Genomic DNA, 10474 nt, shown 5'->3' with positions numbered 1-10474 from the left:
GCCATCTCATCTGCTTTTACCCATTTCCTATGATATTCAATCTCCTCTTGGGTAGATTCACCAGTAAGTGCTTCAGGACAAGGCTCAGTCAGTACAAATTTATAGCTTTCAGCAGTAAGGACAATGTCCAGGTTCCTTTTCCAATCTATGTAATTAGGTCCAGTAAGTCTATTCTGTTGAAGTATGATGGACAGTGGGTTGAAAGTCATCCTAAGAATCACAAATAACTTTTGGTCAGAACTCTAAATTTAGAATAATATTGATTCCTCAAACAATACTATTTTAAATTAACCAACACCTCAAAACACCGTGAATTTTGTATGCCACGTTAGTGTGGACGTATACAAATTCAACATTTGTAAAAGGAGGGTTTTATCCCATTAATTTTATTAACTTGTCAACCTAACTTTTTGACAAATAAAATTAATAGTTGGTATCATTTGGTCACACAAATAATATCAGTGACTCCGATGGGGAGGATACTATTAGATGTGTCTAAGTGTATACCACTACTTGACACTAAGTCCATTAATAAGATTATGCCCCTTCCGTTGGGGAAGATCACACGCTCTTAATTAACTTCCTATAGTCATCCAAAAATGGAAGTATGTTCTAGTGATCCGCAAATAAGCTCATCCGTTATGGAGGAAGGCACTCAGAGCTAACGCGCAAGCTTGTTTGCATCACTTACAAACCAGTAATGGAGACCATGGGATTTACTTAAAAAATCCCTCTCCCACTTAGTTATTTATAAATGAGGAATTTTAACTATGCTAGCCTACTAAACTTGTAAACTAACATGCACACACAACACAATATAAAAGCAATAAATAGAAAATATAATTTTCAACTATTATGACTTTTGTCTCTAGTTGTCCTCCGTGTGTTGTCATCCCAAGCTGCTGCCATATTTGGCCACCACCACCGGGTCTAGCTGTCGCCTCCATCTTGCTCCTAGTTCCGCTGCGCCTCTGGTTCTTAGAAAGTTCCACGCTTTGCAAGATTCGATCCGCGACATAAATAGAATTTTACATTTTTGATCCTATATTCCATAAAAGGAATGTACATGTATTTAGATCAAAAATAAAATCCTAATAAAACTAAATACAGCTCCTGCTGTATTTTAATACAATCATGCACACACATATAAATGCCCTTGACATGTCCAAGGGTCCAATCACACACATAATAATTAAAAGCCATAATAGTTGGATCCTGCATCCACAAAGTTAGCACATCCTACTATTAACCTGCCTAAATTATGTATGACATATGCATAATTAACCTAATACCAAATACACAGAGGCAAAACCCTAGCTCTGATACCAATTGTTGGTTGCTACTCGGAAAACCTAGAGGTTCCACTGTATAAAAATTTTGTACAAAGGTCTGAACATTTTCCTAGCTACCATGTGTTCTTTTAAATTAAATTTTGGATCGCCTGCGGAACTTAACACGTTTGATCCAAAACTTAATCTATTCGTTCTTTTAGGTTTTGACTTGGGTCTCCTGCGGAACTTAACACGTTCGACCCAAATCACCTTAAGTTATTAATTCCATTAAATATTAATTTCCATAATTGGTTCTTAGTACTGACGTGGCGAGGCACACGACCTTCTTGGATATGGGAGCAACCACCACCGACTAGACAAAACCTTTTATAGAAAGCTAATATTTAATTTCCTAAAATAACTTTAGGTTAACCGAAAAGAACAATCAAATCACAAGGAAAAATAAAACAAAAGAACACAACATCGAAAAACATATTCGAAATACTAGAATCGTAAGCCTCTTGTATTTGGTATTATTTCCAAAAATAACTAGTATGGTGCGGAAAGAAAAATTACTAGTTATACATTGTAGAAAAACCTCTTGATCTTCTACCGTATTCCTCTTCTAACCTCGGACGTTGTGTGGGCAACGATCTTCCGAGATGAGAAACCACCAAGCACCTTCTTCTCCTCCTAACTAGGTTCGGCCAAAACAAGAAAGCTTCACCAAGGAAGAAGAAAAACACCAACCAAGCTCCAAGAGATGCAAGCTTTCTCTCCTTCTTCTTCTTCTTCTCCAAGTAGTATCCGGCCTCCACAAGAGCGCCAAGCAATAGAGAGTTTCGGCCACCACAAAGAGGAAGAGGAGAAGAGATGATGGCCGGCCACAACACCAAGGAAAAGAGGGAGAGAAATAATAGAGGTTCATCTCATGAAGGCACCCCCACCCCTTCTTTTATATTCCTTGGCCTTGGCAAATTAGGAAATTTAATTATAATAAAATTTCCTTAATTTCTTTGACATGATTTAATTGAGAAAAATAAAATAAATTTTCCCAATTAAATCAATATTGGCCGGCCACATCAAGAGAAATAAATTAGACAAGTTTTAATCAACAAATTAAAACTTCCTAATTTGTTTCCAGAAATTTTAAAAAATAAAATTTCTCTTCAAAATCTCTTCATGGTTGATAAAAAGAAATTTCCATAATTTTAATTTTACAACATGTGAATAATTTTTAAAGAGAAAATAAAATATCTCACCAATCTACAAATAAGGAAAAAGATCTAATCTCTTTCTTTAATCTTTTGTAAATCTTTTACAAGAGAGATAATTTAATTTTAATTCTCTTTAATAAATTATATCTTCCACATAATAAAAATTAAAATTAAAATTCTTTTTTTTAATTTAATTTGGCCGGGCCCTCTAGCTTGGATTCAAGCTAGGGCCGACCACCCCAATTTATACCTAGGTCGGCCCTAGCTTGGTTCCCAAGCTAGCTTTGGTGGGTATAGAAGGTGGGTATAGGTGAGTATAGTACTCTATAAATAAGAGGCTATGATAGGGACCGAGATGAGGAATTGGTTTTGGTCTCCCGATAAAATTAAGCATCCCGTGTTCGCCCCGAACACACAACTTAATTTTATCAATAATAATTCATTCCACTAGAGAACTATGCTTGAACTACCGCACCAATCCCAAATTATATTTTTGAGCTCCTTCTTATTATGAGTGTGTTAGTCTCCCTGTGTTTAAGATATCGAATGTCCACTAATTAAGTGAGTTACTGACAACTCATTTAATTAATATCTTAGTCCAAGAGTAGTACCACTCAACCTTATCGTCATGTCGGACTAAGTCCACCTACAGGGTTTAACATGACAATCCTTATGAGCTCCTCTTGGGGAAATTATCAACCTAGTATCTCTAGGACACAGTTTCCTTCTATAATCAACAACACACACTATAAGTGATATCATTTCTCAACTTATCGGGTTTATTGATTCATCGAACTAAATCTCACCCTTTGATAAATTAAAGAAATAAATATCAAATATATGTGCTTGTTATTATATTAGGATTAAGAGCACACACTTCCATAATAACTGAGGTATTTCTTCCTTTATAAAGTCAGTATAAAAGAAACAACCTCAAATGGTCCTACTCAATACACTCTAAGTGTACTAGTGTAATTATATAGTCAAGATAAACTAATTCCTAATTACACTACGACCTTCCAATGGTTTGTTCCTTTCCATTTTGGTCGTGAGCTACTATTTATAATTTATAAGGTACTGATAACATCATCTTCTATATGTGACACCACATACTATGTTATCTACAATATAAATTAATTGAACAACTATAAACAAATGTAGATAATTTGACCAAATGTGATTCTTTATTCAAAACAAATGTTTACAAAAGCTTAGGCTTTCAGTATACACTCCAACAGGTCTGAGGGACGAGAAGATAGGGAGGAAGACTGCTCGAGGAGAAGACCTAAAAATAGGTTCGGGTGAGCCCTATTCCAATTGGCCAAAATCACCCAAACGAACGGAGCAATGAAAGAGCCAAAGGAGAAGAGTTGGAGCTCGGTAGTAGCTATAAGGGACCGGTTGCCGGCTAGAAGGGGGGTTGGATAGCTAGGTCACCCCCAATTTCGATTCTTCTCTACAAGGTTAGTTACGCAAGCGAAATACGAAAACTAAAGCAATGAAAATAAACAAGTAAGAGCAAACGCTAACACAAATCCTTTACGTGGTTCGGAGATTGCTTGCCCCTACTCCACGGCGTGTCCTTGAGGTGGACGAACCCTTGATCCTTCGGTGGATCAATCCCCGGCAATCTCCGGCTAGCTCTTACTCCTTCTCGGTGGAGTACAACCTCTCACAAAGCTCTCTTCCTCTTACAAGATGAACTTAGGTTTAGGAGGAAGAGAATATGACTTGGAAGTTTTGGACAAAGACTAGGAGTTATTCAACAAGCATGAGTGACCTCCTTCAAGCCCCAAAGCTTCCCTTAAATAAGAGGAGAGAGTTGATCATCATATCAACTCATCTTGGCACCAGTCGACTGGCAAAACCATCAGTCGATTGGTGCTACTGTTGGAGGTAGCCAACGACTACTTTGCAGCACCAACGGTCTGCCAACGGTCATTTACCAGTCGACTGCTAAAACTAACAGTCGATTGGTAGCTGTTTGCTAAGCAAACAGAATACTTCTGTTCGCTGCTAGTCGACTGCGCAGTCGACTGCTAAGACTGCACATACACACTTATCCTCTCCGGAGTTTCCCTTGAAGTCCTCTTCCTCGGCCTTCGTCCATTAGATGCACCCGAGCCCGCGGCTCCTCTCCATGCCATCCTTCACGTTGCCTTGAAGTCCACTTCCCTCGGCTCTACTCCGTTGCTCCTCGTCCGACGGTCCCTCAGATGCCTTCCACACCATCCTTCACTGACTCAAGGATCCGAGCCCTAGGATGAACTTCCCAAGCTTAGTTGCACCAAGCTCCTCATGTATGTTTCACCAAGTCCTGCAAGACTCAAACACACATATCAAACACATATGAAAGTCTAACTTAAACTTTTTGACACACACATCAAAACCATGATCGTACCGATCAAACATGGGTTGATTGCACCAACAGTAGCTACTGAAGGCACCTTCAATGGATTGAAGGAGACCTCGCACCTTTCTGGTGGAAGGTGCCTTCAAGCCTTCATGGAAGGCGTCTTCAATCACTTGAAGGCGCCTTCAAACCTTCATGGAAGGCGCCTTCGACTCGGTAAAAACTGTCGTTGGCGAAGGATAAAATTTTATCCTTTCTTGCCTTGTTGGAGGCACCTTTCAGCTTGTTAGAGGTCCCTTCTAGCCCCAAATAAGATTTTACAGGAGCTATAAAAAGACCCCTAGACCTAGGAATTAATTATCAACTCTTGTATTCATTTCCTAGTAACTGTCTAAGCATTCAACGAGTGTAAGAGGCGTCTCTGCCTTCATCGAAGGAGACTTTTAGAGCTTTTCATTTGTCTTGGATTAACAACCACCTAGGTTGTAACCAAGTAAATCTTGTGTCTCTTCTTTCATTTTATAGTTGTTTAATTTACTTGTTATAATTACACTGTTACTACTAATATAAGTTGAAAGAACGAGAAAGACATTTTGTTTTATAGGCAATTCACCTTCTCTTGCCGTCCCCGCTGCGCCAATAATTGGTATCAGAGCCTAATCACCTCAGAAGGACTAACCACCGACTAAAGCATCGAAACAATGGCCGGACCGACAATCTTCCCACCGAAGTTCGAGGGAGAATTTGCGTCTTGGAAGAAAGGTATGGACGTATTTTTCAAAATTGATTTTGAAATTTTGTTAATAATTAAATATGATTTTGTAGCTCCCAAAGACTCCCAAGGAAATGAAAAGGAAGAATGCTAATGGACCAAGAAGGAGCAAGCAGACTTCGTAGCGAACGGACGAGCCGAGTTCCACCTACTTAGTGTACTTCCACCCTAGGAAGTAAATCAGATAAGAGATTATGAATCAGCAAAAGAACTTTGGGAGAAGTTCTTGGAGTTGCACGAAGGAACTTCCGAAGCAAAGCTTGCGAGACCTGCTCCGGAACCAACTGACAAACCTCTGGATGGAAGAAAGTGAAATAGTTGAACATCTGCACTCGAGGATCAAAGAACTCATCACTGGACTCACGAATCTTAGAGAAAAGGTAACGAACCAAGATTCATTAAGGTATATTTTAAATGCATTTCCTAGGACACCCGAGTGGATATCTATAGTCGACTCATTTTACATATCTAAAGACCTTGAAGTTAGTTGATTAGAAAATCTTTTTTCCACTTTTGAACTTCATGAATCAATATGTGCAATCTTGCGAAACAAAGGTGAAAAGACAACCCATAACATATCACTAAAAGTGAATCAAAAGGGCAAACTAGACCAAGACTCTGAGAATTCAATCGATGCAGATGAAGCAACATTATTGGTAAGGAAATTCAATAGATTTATTAAATCTAATAGATTCAAGTCGCAGACAAAAAAGGACTTCAGAAGCAAAAGGAAGGTACGATGCTACAACTGCCAAGAAGAATAGCACATCAAAGACGACTGTCTCGAACTAAAGAAGAGAGAGAAAGATAAGGGTAAAAGACTGACAAGATCGAAGCACAAGAATTTGAAGGCAATATGGGATGAGTCGTCATCCTCTGAGTTCAAGATCAAGGCCTACACCGGACGAGCTTTGATGGAAAATCACTAGAGGGACATTGAAAGTTCCTCAGAGATAAGCATCGACGAAGGAGGAGGATCTTCTGAAGAAAGAAGTGACGAAGGGGGAGCATCATAACACAAGGCAAGTGAGGTACGTGCCTTACCTCCTGAAAAATTATTTCAATTTATTAAAGTACTTTCTAAGGATCTTGTAAATCTAGAAAAAGAAAGTGCTAAGTTAAAATTAAACTTAGCAAAGTCATGTCCCTTAGAAATGTATGATTGCTTAAAAATAGAAAATGAAAAATTAAAGATTCAAATAAAAAAACTAGAAAATGACTATGCATACTCAACTCAAAAAGGATTTCGAAATTTGAATTACAGACAACTAAGTTGGTATATCAGGAACCATAGGAGTCAAATTAGAAAAATTTTCAAAAATTATGTACCCCTAAATTTTTAATAAATCCAGTAGGAAGGAACCTATACTAGGTTCCAAGATTATGATTAGATTAAATTGTTATAATCCATTCAACATACTCAAAAAGAAAATTAAATATTTCTTTTCTTTAAGAGGCTTTATCTAGAAGTAGTTGTTGTTCCAATATCCAAAAAGACCTATTACCTCACCACAGGCTGGAAGTCGATTACTGAAATGAATGTTTAATTATCTAAAGTACTACTGTTATAATTTTTTTAAAAAATATTTTAAACATCTCTTCAAATTCTTCATGAATGTTTAGCTAATTCCCCCCCCCCCCCCCAAAAAAAAATTGTGTAACACTTTATTATATTCTTTTTCCTTTTTTTTAATGTGATTAAAGGGAGAGATAAGTAAAAGTTCAAGGAGATTAAGGGGGAGTTAGGATTTTTTTGTCAATTTTAAATTTTGCAACTAATTTGTTTAAATTTATTGCAACATTATACTTATAAATTCATCATGTTATTATGCTATGTTTTTTAACCCTAACTTGAACTTGGGTTGATGCACATCAAAAAGGGAGAGATTGTTAATACCCCGTGTAGTTTTGATATGATCAACCAAGTTAAGTTAGGTCTTGTGCATTTGATCCTTGTGTCTAAGTGTGAAGGAGCTTAGGAATATAAGAAGTCGAGCGGAAGACGTAGCTAGAGAGAAGAATGGCACGTGAAGAGAGTCAACGTGCTAGGTGCATCTGAGGGATGAGGTGCTATGGAAGAGTACACCGATAGACAAGAAGGGCGTGCGCGGCGGTCTGAGGGACGAGAAGCCGAGGAGGAAGACTACTCGAGGAGAAGGCCGAAAAATGGTTCGGGTGAGTCCTATTTCGATTGGCCGAAATCACCCAAGCGAATGGAGTAGCGGAAAAGCCAAAGGAGAATACTTGGAGCTCGATAGTAACTGTTGAAGGCACCTTCAATGGATTGAAGGCGCCCTTGTACCCTTTTGGTGGAAGGCACCTTCAAGCACTTGAAGGTGCCTTCAAGCCTTTATGAAAGGCACCTTCAATCACTTGAAGGCACCTTTGACTGGGTAAAAACTGTCGTTGGCGAAGGATAAAGTTTTATCCTTTCTTTCCTTACTGGAGGCGCCTTCCAGCTTGTTGGAGGCACCTTCCAGCCCCGGATAAGATTTTCCAAGGGCTATAAAATGACCCTCAGACCTAGGAATTAATTATCAACTCTTGTATTCATTTCCTAGCAACTGTCTGAGCATTCAACGAGTGTAAGAGGCTTTTCCACCTTCATCGAAGGAGTATTTTAAAGCTTTTCATTTGTCTTGGATTAACAACCACCTAGGTTGTAACCAAGTAAATCTTTTGCCTCTTCTTTCATTTTGTAGTTGTTTAATTTACTTGTTATAATTATGTTGTTGCTATTAATATGAGTTAAAAGAACGAGAAAGATATTTCATTTTATAGACAATTCACCTCCTCTTGCTAGCTTCGTTGCACCAACACTAAGTTGCTGGCTAGTCATAATGAAGAGGGGAACGATCGCAAAGGGCTGGTGATGACTAGCCATGACGGTGAAGAGCCTTCGGCTCACTCGGAGGAGAGGTCAGTGATGGGTGCATTGTTGTCACCACAAGCCAGTCTCTTTGAGTTTGATGAGGAGCCTTGCGGACGACCCAAGGTTCTTCCTCCAAGAGCTTGATGTGGCCTCAATGAAGAGCATTCGGTTGGTGGTTCTGATCACCAGTTGCTACGAGGGGTACTCGGGTGTCGTCGGTGGGCAATCAGTGGCGTGGTAGGGGGAAGGTGGCAGCATGATGGAACTGCATTGATGATGAAGAGGAGTGGTCAACTATTGTAGTCGGGGAGATCGACATGGGCTCGGTGTCAGGCGATTAGCGGATCAGAGCGGCGCGAGTCCATGCTGCTTGGACCGAGGAGGCCAAGAGAGGGTTGGCCTCCGCTCCCATCACGACTGCGTACGGTGCTGGTGGCCATGGAGGCTACGTAGGAGGTGTTCGACCCTTTGTGGTCATTGGCGTCGACGCCCAACAACGGCACGCGAGGAGAGGGGAATCAGGAGAGAAGGGGGCGGTGGTGGATGAGAATCGGGAGAAGGGAGAGGAGTGGAATAATATTATATACTTAGTTTATATTTTATAACCGTAGGTTAATTAATCTAATCAACTCCCAATTTAATTGGGATATTTAAACAAGCTTCGTCTAACACTAATCGACTCATCCCCTTAAATGTGTCAAACAAACTCCATTTAAATCCCAATTTTTTTTAAAAAAAAATTCTAAAAAGTTATGTAAGCTTATTTCTCAAATAATGTTTATTATTTTATTATTATTTATTACTGTATCTTACATTCTCCCCCACTAATAAAAATTTAGTTCCAAATTTACTGCTCAAACTCAAGGATCCTCATATATGGATAACAACTAAGAAGCATACCCATATACTAGTCCATCCTAGTATCAAGAACAAATCTCCAACTATGAGGGATTAAGGTTCTGTTATAAAATTACATGATGATCTACTTCTAAGTAAATAATGACTCTGTGGGTTATGAGTTCACCGTGCTTTTGCTACTCCCACACTGTTGTTTAGCCAACCGTGGGTAAATAAACTATATATAAATGGTTTTCACAACTACCTCTGAAACCCATAATGCATGCTATCAACAGATCCTCCAACATCTGTATAGCACACTCAAACTGTCTATCTATCTAAGGGTGGAAAGTTGTACTAAACAGAGCTCTGTACTTATGGCATGCTATAAACTCTGCCAAAATCGCTATACGAATCACTGATCTCATCTGATATGAAACTCAGAGGTATACCATAAAACCTACTAATCGATCCAAAGAATCTATTCCACGGATCTGTAGTAAATGAGCAAATTTGGTTAATCGATCAATAATTACCCAAATTGCATCATGTGCTCTCAGTGTCCTGGGTTGCCCCATGATGAAGTTTATCATAACAAACTCTCATTTTCTATTCCATTATCCAAATCTACTAAAACAATTCTGTTAGTCTCTTATGTTCAGCCTCCACTTGCTGATATACTAGACATCGAGCTACAAAATTCATGATGTCTTTTTTCATATTGTTCCACCAATAGGAACACTTTAAGTCTCTATATATCAGGTACCACGTAGATGTATCGTAAATCTAGATCAGTGTGCTTTCTGGAGTAACTCCTCTTGGATAGGATGTGACTCAAGAATACACTTAATCTTCCATGGTAATAAAGAATCTCATTTTTATCACACGAAAATTCTGTTTGTAGTCCAGAGACTAATCCACTATTGCGAGTAACTTCCATTAGAGTATTGTTGGTTATCATTGCTCTATGAAATTTGGAAATATAGTAAATGAATGTAAAGATAGCTTTTCTAAATGAGGATTTAGGAGAGAAAATATACATGGAACAACTTGAAGAGTTTTCTATGTTAGGGTAAAAAAATAAGATTTTGTAGATTGGTAAAGTAATTATATGGCTTGAAACAAGCTCTAAAGCAGTGACATGAAAATTTG

Source organism: Zingiber officinale, chromosome 7B (genome assembly GCF_018446385.1).
Source record: "Zingiber officinale cultivar Zhangliang chromosome 7B, Zo_v1.1, whole genome shotgun sequence".
Classification (NCBI taxonomy): Eukaryota; Viridiplantae; Streptophyta; class Magnoliopsida; order Zingiberales; family Zingiberaceae; genus Zingiber; species Zingiber officinale.
The sequence above is the reverse complement of the archived record's forward strand: the minus strand, read 5'-3'. Positions refer to the sequence as shown.